The sequence below is a fragment of the Armigeres subalbatus genome, unplaced genomic scaffold (assembly GCF_024139115.2).
Source record: "Armigeres subalbatus isolate Guangzhou_Male unplaced genomic scaffold, GZ_Asu_2 Contig555, whole genome shotgun sequence".
In the NCBI taxonomy this organism is placed as follows: Eukaryota; Metazoa; Arthropoda; class Insecta; order Diptera; family Culicidae; genus Armigeres; species Armigeres subalbatus.
Window position 1 is genome coordinate 271,103 of NW_026943320.1, and position 9,768 is coordinate 280,870.

Below are 9,768 nucleotides of genomic sequence, written 5' to 3' on the forward strand. Positions count from 1 at the left end.
TTGATATGCAAAGAATGTTTGGGCCAAATTTGAGCATAATCGGTCATAAAAAAAACCCTGCCAATAATAGAACAAAACCTGCCAAAGCCGTCATTACCCCTATGCTAAAAATGTATACAACTTATGTGGATTACCATTATCTGTACGGTACTTCGGTAACGCCACACATATGTCGAAAACCATGCTGTAAGAACCATCATCAGCTAATCTGGTCCCTGTTTGACAATACAGACCCGACGATGAATATCATCATCCGGTGTCTCGTTTGATTGATGTACACCATCGCTGACCGAAGAGGCAATTTCAGAGGATAACTGCTGCTAATGCTACTCCAAGGGGATTACATCCGTGCTGTGGACGATGGCGACGAAACATATCCCTTGTCCACATATTCCCTTTTTGTGCTCATCGTTGGCGTGAGTGTTATCATTTTTAACTTTTCCATCGTGTGTTGTTCGACAAAAGAGCGGAAGCCAAAAATAAAACCGAAGCTTAGGAGATTGTCGGAGGAAATCTTATTGATGGGAGTTAGTCTTTTAGTGTACTGAAAATAGACGACAATCTATCTTTCGTGTGAAGTAGGTGTGGAGAAGAGTGCAAATCTGTCCGGCATCGCCGGACCAGTCGGAAGCTCCAGTCCGGACTCAGAAGGTTCAAAATGCCAGCCTGATAAAAATAACTTTGAAAAGTTTTCCCTTTTTTATTCAACCGTCCGACACGGATCAATCTCCCGACGATTAATCAAACCTTGGCGGTGCCGGGATGCGGGTGAGCCGTTCTAGAAGTCAGATGATGATGGGAGACGAAGAAGGGCGAGCTCGTTAGGATAGTCTTTCCACTTCAGGATGTTTACTGCCCCAGGGAAACACAACGAGGGGGCAGCTTTTCCTGAGGATTAAATTGAAGTTTGGCCAAATTATGTAAATTTGCTAAACTGCCGTTTGTATATTCTATCCGGGATGTTTCCGTGGAATGGCCCTCTAGGCAACGATCAGCCGCCAAGCTAGACTAGACGACGGAATGTGCTGTCTTATGTGGTGGCAGACGGCCACGGTTTGAGTTTGAGTTTTTCTTTATCGTTATCCAAATAAAATGCGGCGGCATAGAAAATGATATCATAATGGATACCCGGAAAGGGAAATCCTCAGCATCGTTCTGCAAATCATTATCTCGATGGCGACATAAAGCTTTCCAGTTTGTAGCAGACATTTCTCGCTTGTTTTCGAGACTATGGGTCTTTTATAGTTCTTATTACATCACATTGAACCAGTAGCCGCTTCAAGGCCATTGCCTCGGGCAGGACACTAATAACAAAGATGTGTTGGTTCTTTGAGACTCAGAGGGGACATAAATACATTAGCGTGCATTGGCAATTAATAAAATATGTTTTAGATTCGAATGATTTCGATCGGGGACTACATTTATTATCGTCGTAATGGGATTTGGGATATGAAAAGTTTTCAAAAGTTTTTAAATTATAGCTCCCATATCTCCATTAATATCTTTATGACAAATTGTACTGCCAACGCCAAGTGATAATTAATTTTATGCGTAAAGGTGTACTTATTTTTTATGGCAATTTGTAAAGAGAAACTTTCTGTGTGGAAGCCAATTGACAACCGTTAGAAGGTATAACAGTTACTGGTAATTACTAATTTTATGATCTATAACAATCAGGAAATATTATGAAGGAAAAGTGGTATATCAAATAAAACGAAAACCCAGCTGAAAATTAAAATTTATGTCCTGATTTTAAGAGGCCCGGAAGTCTCCTTTCAAGATGACCGCTAGTCTTCTTTCAAGTGGCCCGGAATCTTCCTTCCAAGAGGCTCGGTAGGCTCTTTGAAAAGGTTCTTTAGGCTTTTTTCAGAAGACTCGGAAGCCTCCTTTGACGAGGCTCGGGAGCCTCCTTTCAAGACCCCGGTAAGCCTACTTTCAAAAGGCTCGAAAACTTCCCTGAGAGACTCGAAGTTTTATTTTCAAGAGGCTCAGAAGCCTTTTTGAGTGGCTTAAAATTCGCCTTTTTATTGGCTCGGAAGCATCCCTTCAACAAGGTCGGAAGCCTCTTTTCAAGAGGTGTAGAAGCCTACTTTCAAGAGGCTCGGAAGCCTTTTTTCAAGAGGTTTGGAAGCCTCCAATAGTAGGCATATGAGGCATTTCGAAAAATTTTGTTTCAGGTTCTTCGAGACTAAATTCCGCGGAATTTCGCGGAATTGGATTTTGTTTCGTTTCATAAAATTACAAAAATTGAAAAAACTATTTTCAAACGAAATTTAACGGAATTCCGTGGAAAACTCACAACAATTCAAATCTTACCTAAAAGTAAGAGTTTACAGTTCGGAGGATTGAAGATACTTCACACAACAGTCAATATTCGATGCATCATCGAAATATACATACAGCCACCAAGATTTAAATTTAAATTTTGTGATATTTTTTGACTATAGGCACAATATGAGTGCGGAAACACGGCTTTCGTTTTCGTATTTTCAAAATAACTTCGCTACAAAATAAGCTACAAAAAAACATTTAGTAGCTTACCAAGGTAGCTTCACATGAATGACGTTTTGCCTTTCTCGTACAACTAAGTTGTAATTGAAAGGCTATCATTTCACCTGAAAACGAACTTTTATAGAAGCCCTGAGACCCATAGTATTATATATTAATCGACTCAGCTCGACGAGCTGAGCACATGTCTGTCTGTCCGTGTGTATGTGTGTGTATGTGTGTGCACAAAAGCTATAAAAAACATTAGACAACTTTTCGTATAGTAATCCTTAACCGGCCAATGTACCTGCGGATTAGTTTCAGATTTGGCATTTTGTCCAAAGTTGTAAATAAGAAGGTGTTGATGAAGTAGATCTACACACGAAAGATATTTTATTTACAATATAAAGACTGTCGTTTCGGTTCACTTTGTTCTGCTGTTCGAAACATGTTCGGCACAAAGTTTTGAGTGATGAACTGAATTGAAAAAAATAATTTCGTAAAGTTAAAAAAAAATTAGTCAAATCTATGGATTTTTACTTCATTGACATTTAGCGCCCTATCTGTGCCAACAGAAGATGTTCTGGACAGCGACTTGTAACTCACAGATAGAAAAAGTTGTTGAAATTCACACGAAAGTAATGCACATAAAGGGAATGCCAAAAAAGCGTAAATTTCAACGATATTATCACCTGAATGTATGCAATTTGTATTGCATTATGTCATTTTTTATACGAATAAGTGTCATAATGCTATGTAAATTGCACACACGAACTTGTTGGAAAAGGTCCATGTACGCCCAGAATAGTGCAATTTTTCACGTCTTTATTATTTACGCGTCGATTACTTTTCATATTTTTTTTTTCTGTGTGATATGTCGTTTATCCAAAGCTTCTATATCAGAAATTATCCCACAGGCAAGTTGGTGTCCATTACAGCTCGCGGAAAATTAGATTGGAAATTTTCAGAACTTTTCAACACATCTGCATTTTGATGGTATGTATTTTATAGTAAATAGCATAACTTAGGAAATGAATTGCAAAAGACCGTTGGTTTCAGAAATCGTATATGTAACATTATTGGCTAACATAAGACTTCGAGATATTCTAAAACATTGCTGACAAAAGCACAACAAATGCTGATGCACAGTTACTATTCAAAAAAAAAAAACTGACGGGGTTCGCTCTTGGTCCTCTACGAGAAACGTCTACCAATCAAATTCCGTAAACGTATCTCATCTAAACCTTTTTTCTTGGTCAACTGCTGTAGCGCTACTGTATTTATAGCACAAAGTTGGATTGCGATCCTATTTGCGCAAATTTAAATACATCTGCTCAATTTTGCATTGAATTGCGGTACTCAATTCAGAGTTTTTATGCATGTTTATAAAAAGTGAAAACAATATTCAAAATCACGATTTTCTAGATACATTTTGTCACTTTTAAGCATTTCTCCATATTTTTATTTCATTCCAAATACTGATACCTCGGTACCGAAAATACCGGTTCTCATTAGTGTTTGGTACAGGTATTTTCGGTACCAAAAATCGTCGGTATTCCCGGTATTTTTGGTACTGGTACTAACGGTACCACAACCCCAGAGAACATGGGCTTAGCCAGGATTTCGAGAAGGGGGGGGGCAATTTCTTTGGTCTTCTAAATCGTAGCTTTATAGTAGTTTTATAAAAACACATGAATATTAACACATGAAACCAAATCGAAACAATTATGATTAAAACAATAATGGATTTAAAAATGCGTGATTTATTGCTTATCAGATATTTTTAAATAAAGTGAGAAAAATATTACCGAGCTTAGTATTCAGAAAGAATATAAAATAGACTATAACAATTTTATAAAAATCCTGCATTCTTCCATAAGTTTAAGAAAACTAGAACCATACATCTGAATTTCTAAACAAATCCTCTCTGGAAATAATATTTATTATAAAATAGGCAGAAAATCAATATGCAAAATTGCTCCTGGCATTCTATCCGAAATCCTATCAGATTCTTTAGGAATGCCTCCAGCATTTTCTTCGGCAGTGTCTTCAGGAATTCCACCATAAATTTGGCTGGGAATTGATCCGAAAATTCCACCATTATTTACTCCAAGAAAATCTTCACGAACTTCTTTTATAAGTTCTGCAGAATTCTGCAATAATTCAAATAATTTCGTGCTGTTTCCCACAATTTTTAAGAATAAGAATATTCCGTGGAAATTCCGCATAATTGCCAGTAAACATTCCTGAAAAATTCACGAAAATCTTCGAATTTCTTGTGTAAATTTCATAAAATTTTCCGTGAATTGTTTCGAATAATTTATTGTGAAAATTTCAAAGAATTTCTCCAGGAATTCCACCGGAAATTTATACAGAAATTATACCGAAAATGAAATCAACAATGGAATTTGCGGAGGAATTCTAGATAAATTCGCAAATGAAATCCTGAAAGAATTCCGGTGAAACTTCAAGATTTCCACTGGGAGATCATCCAGGAGTTTCTCGAAAAATTCTCTCCTGGAATTCTTCCAGGAGTTCCACCGGCATTTCCACCAAGAATTTCTCTAGGATTTCCTTCGAGAATTATTCCGGTAGTTCTATCGGCAGTGCCTCTGAAAAGTGTTCCGGGAATTTCGGCAGAATTGGAATTTATTTAGGCTTCTTCATGAATTTATATAGATTTTCCACCAGAAGCTCCTCCGAGAATTGCTCTGCGAGCTCCTCAGGGAATTCTCCGGGAGGTCCTCTGATGATGATGATGGTCTAGCTACAAACCCCAACAAAGGTTTCAGCTAGACGAGATATGTCTATAAGATGAACTCCCTTGTTTCCGAAATTGCTTCTGGTAGTTTCCCCGGGGTTCCTTTGGAAATTCTCCCGGGAGTTTCTTCAGAAATTCTTCCAGAAAATTCCTTCGAAAGTTCCTCCGGGAATTCCACCAGCAATTCATCCGGGAGTTTCTCCGGAAATTCCTCCGGGAGTTCCACCAGAAGCTATTTCAGGAAATCATTTAGGCTTTCTTCACAAAATTAAGCTGGAAATTCCTCCCGAAGTTCTTCCGACAGTTTCTCTGGGAGCTCAACCGGGAGGTCCTCTAGAAACTCTTCTAGGAGTTTCTCCTAAAATTCCTCCGGGAGTTCTTACGGGAGATCTTACGGGAGCTCCTCCGGCAGTTCTTTCGGAGGAAATCCTGGAGGAACTCTCGTAAGAATTCCAGGATGAACTCCTGAAGGAACTTCCGTAAGAATTCCAGGAGTAACCCCTGGAAGAATTCTTAAAAGAACCTCCCGGAGGAATTCCCGTAAGAACTCCCAGAGAAATTCTCCGAGGAACTTCTGGAGGAATTTGTAGATAAATGCCTAAAGAAATGCTAAATGAATTCCTGGAAGAAGGCCTGATTGAATTCCCGAAGGAACTACTGGTGGAACTTCACCGGAACATCCGGTGGAATACCCTAGAAAAAGAGAAAACATATTTCTGAAGGAACTTCCGAAATCCCATTTCCCGTGAAATTCCTGCCAAATATCGTCCAGGAATTCCCTGTGAAGTTCCTTGAGGTATTACCAGAGAATTTCTTGGAAAGACTCCCGGAAGAACTCCCGGAGGAACTCCCACAAGCACTTCCGGAGGAGTTCCCATATGGAAGTCCAGAAATCATTCTTAGAGAAGTTCCTAAAGGAATTTCGAAAAAATATCTGAAGGAATTCCCGGAAAAATACCAGTAGGAATTAATGCAGAAATTCCCAGAAGAAATCCTGAAAGTGTTCCCAGATGAATTGCTGAAGAAAATCCCTGCGAATTGTTCCGAATAAATTTCTGGAAGAACTCTTGGCAGATATCCGAGTAAATTCCGAGTGAAGTCCGGAAGGAATTCTAGTACACTTCCGCGGAAAATCTTCCGGAGAAATTACTGAAGGAATTCCTGGAGAAGTACCTGAAGAAACTCCCGAAACAATACCTGTTAGAATTTCTGGGGAAATACTTGGACGAATTCCAGGAGAAATTCATGAAGATATTTTCCAGATATTCCAGATTGGAATGCTAGATGATTTCGCTATTGAATGTTTGGAGGTATTCCCGGAAAATTTCCTGGAGGTAATCCTGGAGGAATTAAAGGGAGAGTTCCGAGAGGAATGCCCGGTGAACTTCCTAGAAGAATTTCCGAAGGATTCTTCCTGAAGTAAGAATAGCCGATGAAATATCTAGAAGTAAATCTTGGAGAGAAGAGAAGAAATCTTCAAGGAATTTCCTCGTGAATTCCCTTAAAAAAATTAGTGGGGGGTTTCTAGATAAGGAGGAATTACAATTACATGAGAAGGATTTTCGAACGATTTTCAGAGGAATTTGTGGACAACTTTCTGAAGCAATTCAGAAGTTCCCAGGGGAGTTTCTAGAAGGATTTCAAGGAGAATTTTTGAGCCCGAAATGTTTCGAGTTGTTTTGAACTTTCATATAATATGGATCCTGGATGCCCTAATAAGTTTTGGGAATCTTTTGTATTTCAACCACCTATTTCTGTATATGATTGGATCGTAAAGTGCACATGTTTGAGGGAATTCATTTCAGTACCCGTTCAATCTGTCCACAATTTAGGGGGGGGGATTGAACTTTTGCGATAGTGCTAGTGCGATCATTGTGGTTAGGTGCAGTAGGAGCAGGATCGGGGGCCGTAGTCAAAAGCCGGTCTGGGCACGGGCGCCGGATATACGGCGTGTTTCTCCGTTAGGTACACGTTAGTAACCTTATTAATTCAATGCGGTGCACATTGGCTAAAATCGTGTTTTGAGCGCGTTTAATTAATAGTACCATCATTATGCAATTTAGCGCACCCTTCGAGACATTTTATCAGTAGTTCGATGCGCTTCTTTTGAGGTATTCAGCTCACTGATCAATCCCTAAAAGTGAGATGAAAAATTATTTTTTTCCACTTTACAACATGGAAGGTATATGTCTTCGCGAGAGTTGTAGCAAAAGTTCTCCTGAAAAACTTTGTCGAAGACACCAAGTTCGTAATTCCGTTACTTTTGGAGATTTTTTACGTTTTATGCTGACAACCCCTTAAAAATGGGGTTTTCATCATATCTTTTTCATTTTCATTTCTACATTTTTTGCATGTTCTAGAAAGTTTTAGATAATATTAAAAAAACGCCGCTGGGTGGCTATTGTGACTTAAAAACTTAAAAAGCAAAAAAGTTATAACAGTTTTATTGGATTTTTCAGTCATATTTGACAAAGGGCAAATTGTGGCAGTCAATCTCATAGGCATGACAAAGTACATGTAATGAACTTTTAATTAATACCTGAACTGTAGAGTTGAAAGCGAATGTAAGTAATGTTTCATCAAAAACCATTTCCTACTTTGCAAGGTAGAAATCAATCACCCACCACAAGGGGCACCATGCGTCTCCATATGATTGTATGGTTATAGATCGAACATGTTCAAAACTTGATGGCATAAAATGCAATAAATCTCCAAAAGTAATGAAATAACGAGCTAGGTGTCTTCGACAAAGTTTTTCATGAGAGCTTTTGCTACAACTCCCGCGATGAAATATACCTTCCATGTTGTAAAGTGGAAAAAAATATTTTTTCATTTCACTCTTAGGGGGATTGATCATAAGGCTGAATACCTCTAAAGAAGCGCGTCGACCTACTGATAAAATGTCTCGAAGACACTAAAACGCTAAATCACATAATAAAGGTACTATTAATTAAACGCGCTAAAAACACGATTTTAGCCACTGGCTGATTTTTCGTTTGCAAGGAGGCGCACGGTACTTCAAAAGAGAAACCTTGTCGCAGAATCCTTTTAGGTACAAATAGAAGTGCAGTGGTGAAACGTCGAACATTTTGCGTCGGTTAGTAGTGGTGCGACAAAGACTTTCGTCTTTCCGCGAGTTCGGTTCAAGTAATCCACCAGTGCGAGTGGCGGCGCGCGCGACTATCTTTTTGAGCAGCCTAAGTGTCAATGCGTGAGAGAGCTCCACAGAATCCAAAAGAGGACACCGGAAGGAAAATTTGACAACACCCGGACCATTATCATGTCCTGACACTGATTGGAACCATAGTTTCGGATCACATCGACTTTGGTTGGACCAGAGTATGAACCCGGAACTACTTCTCCACCCCGATGCAGTGTTACCGCTGTTGGGAGTTAGAACAAACGAGTAAAAGATGCCTCAGTTCTGAACAGTTGTGCGGTAATTGTGCGAAACATCACCATAGCGACAACGGGCTGAACATCGGTGAAGCCTTTAATACCGCAACTAGTACGTTCAAGCTCGACCTGAGTACAAACAAAATTCCGGGGCAAGTAAGGGAAGCTCCTATGCAAAGACGGTGACCACCAGCAAGGATCAGAAGGTTGATGAACATAAAACCACTTGTCATAAGACGAGTTTGTACAATCCCATTGAATTCCACCACTTGTACAAACTCGTATTATGACAAGTGAAGACATTCCACTAAAAAGCTCAAAATAATTTTCTTTTAAAAAAACCGTTGCAAGGCTGGAGGAGGAAGGCCTCCGAAAGGACAAAAAAATCGAGGAAGCTGCCAACTTTCAAGGATCTACTAGAATCGGCAACAGGATTGAATCGGTTCAGAAGTATGGAACATTTGAACCTCCTTACCGATTTCGTTAGCAAGCTGCAGAAAAATTATAAAGTTAAGGATGAAATCATCTAAAATTTCAGATTTGGGGAGGGACATACCTCTCGTATCAAACGTGTCTTATATCCCGAACACCCATTTTGCCCCTAGCGTTGCTGCCTCCTCTGCTGCCTCCTCCAAAAGCCTCTCTAAGCCCCACAAAGGAAACCGCCGGAACACTACACTGGCCCTCCAGTGGAACATGAATGGGTTCCATAATAACCTTCGTGATCAGGAAGTGCTGATGAATCAAACCAACCCGGTTGTTATCGGCTACTATGAACCACACCCCCGGTGCAAAATACCGATGGATTACTAAAGTTGGTTCCAATGTTTGCTGTTAAATGCAAGACGGAATACCTTTCACCCAGGTGGAGGTAGAAGCGGAATTCCCTGTAGTTGTAGTGAGACTTCAACGGCCAATCGCCGTCACTATTGTTTCCGTTTATATTCCGAACGGGAAGCTGCCGGACCTGAGGAATCATCTTTGCAGAATTTTTAAGGAGTTGCCATCGCCGGCTGTTCTGGCCTGGAGATGCAATGGCTACCATCACTCCCTGGGTAGTAGGCTAAACAACATTTTGCAAAATGACGGTTTTAGCGCTGCAACCGACCTTGGCTTACTTGTCT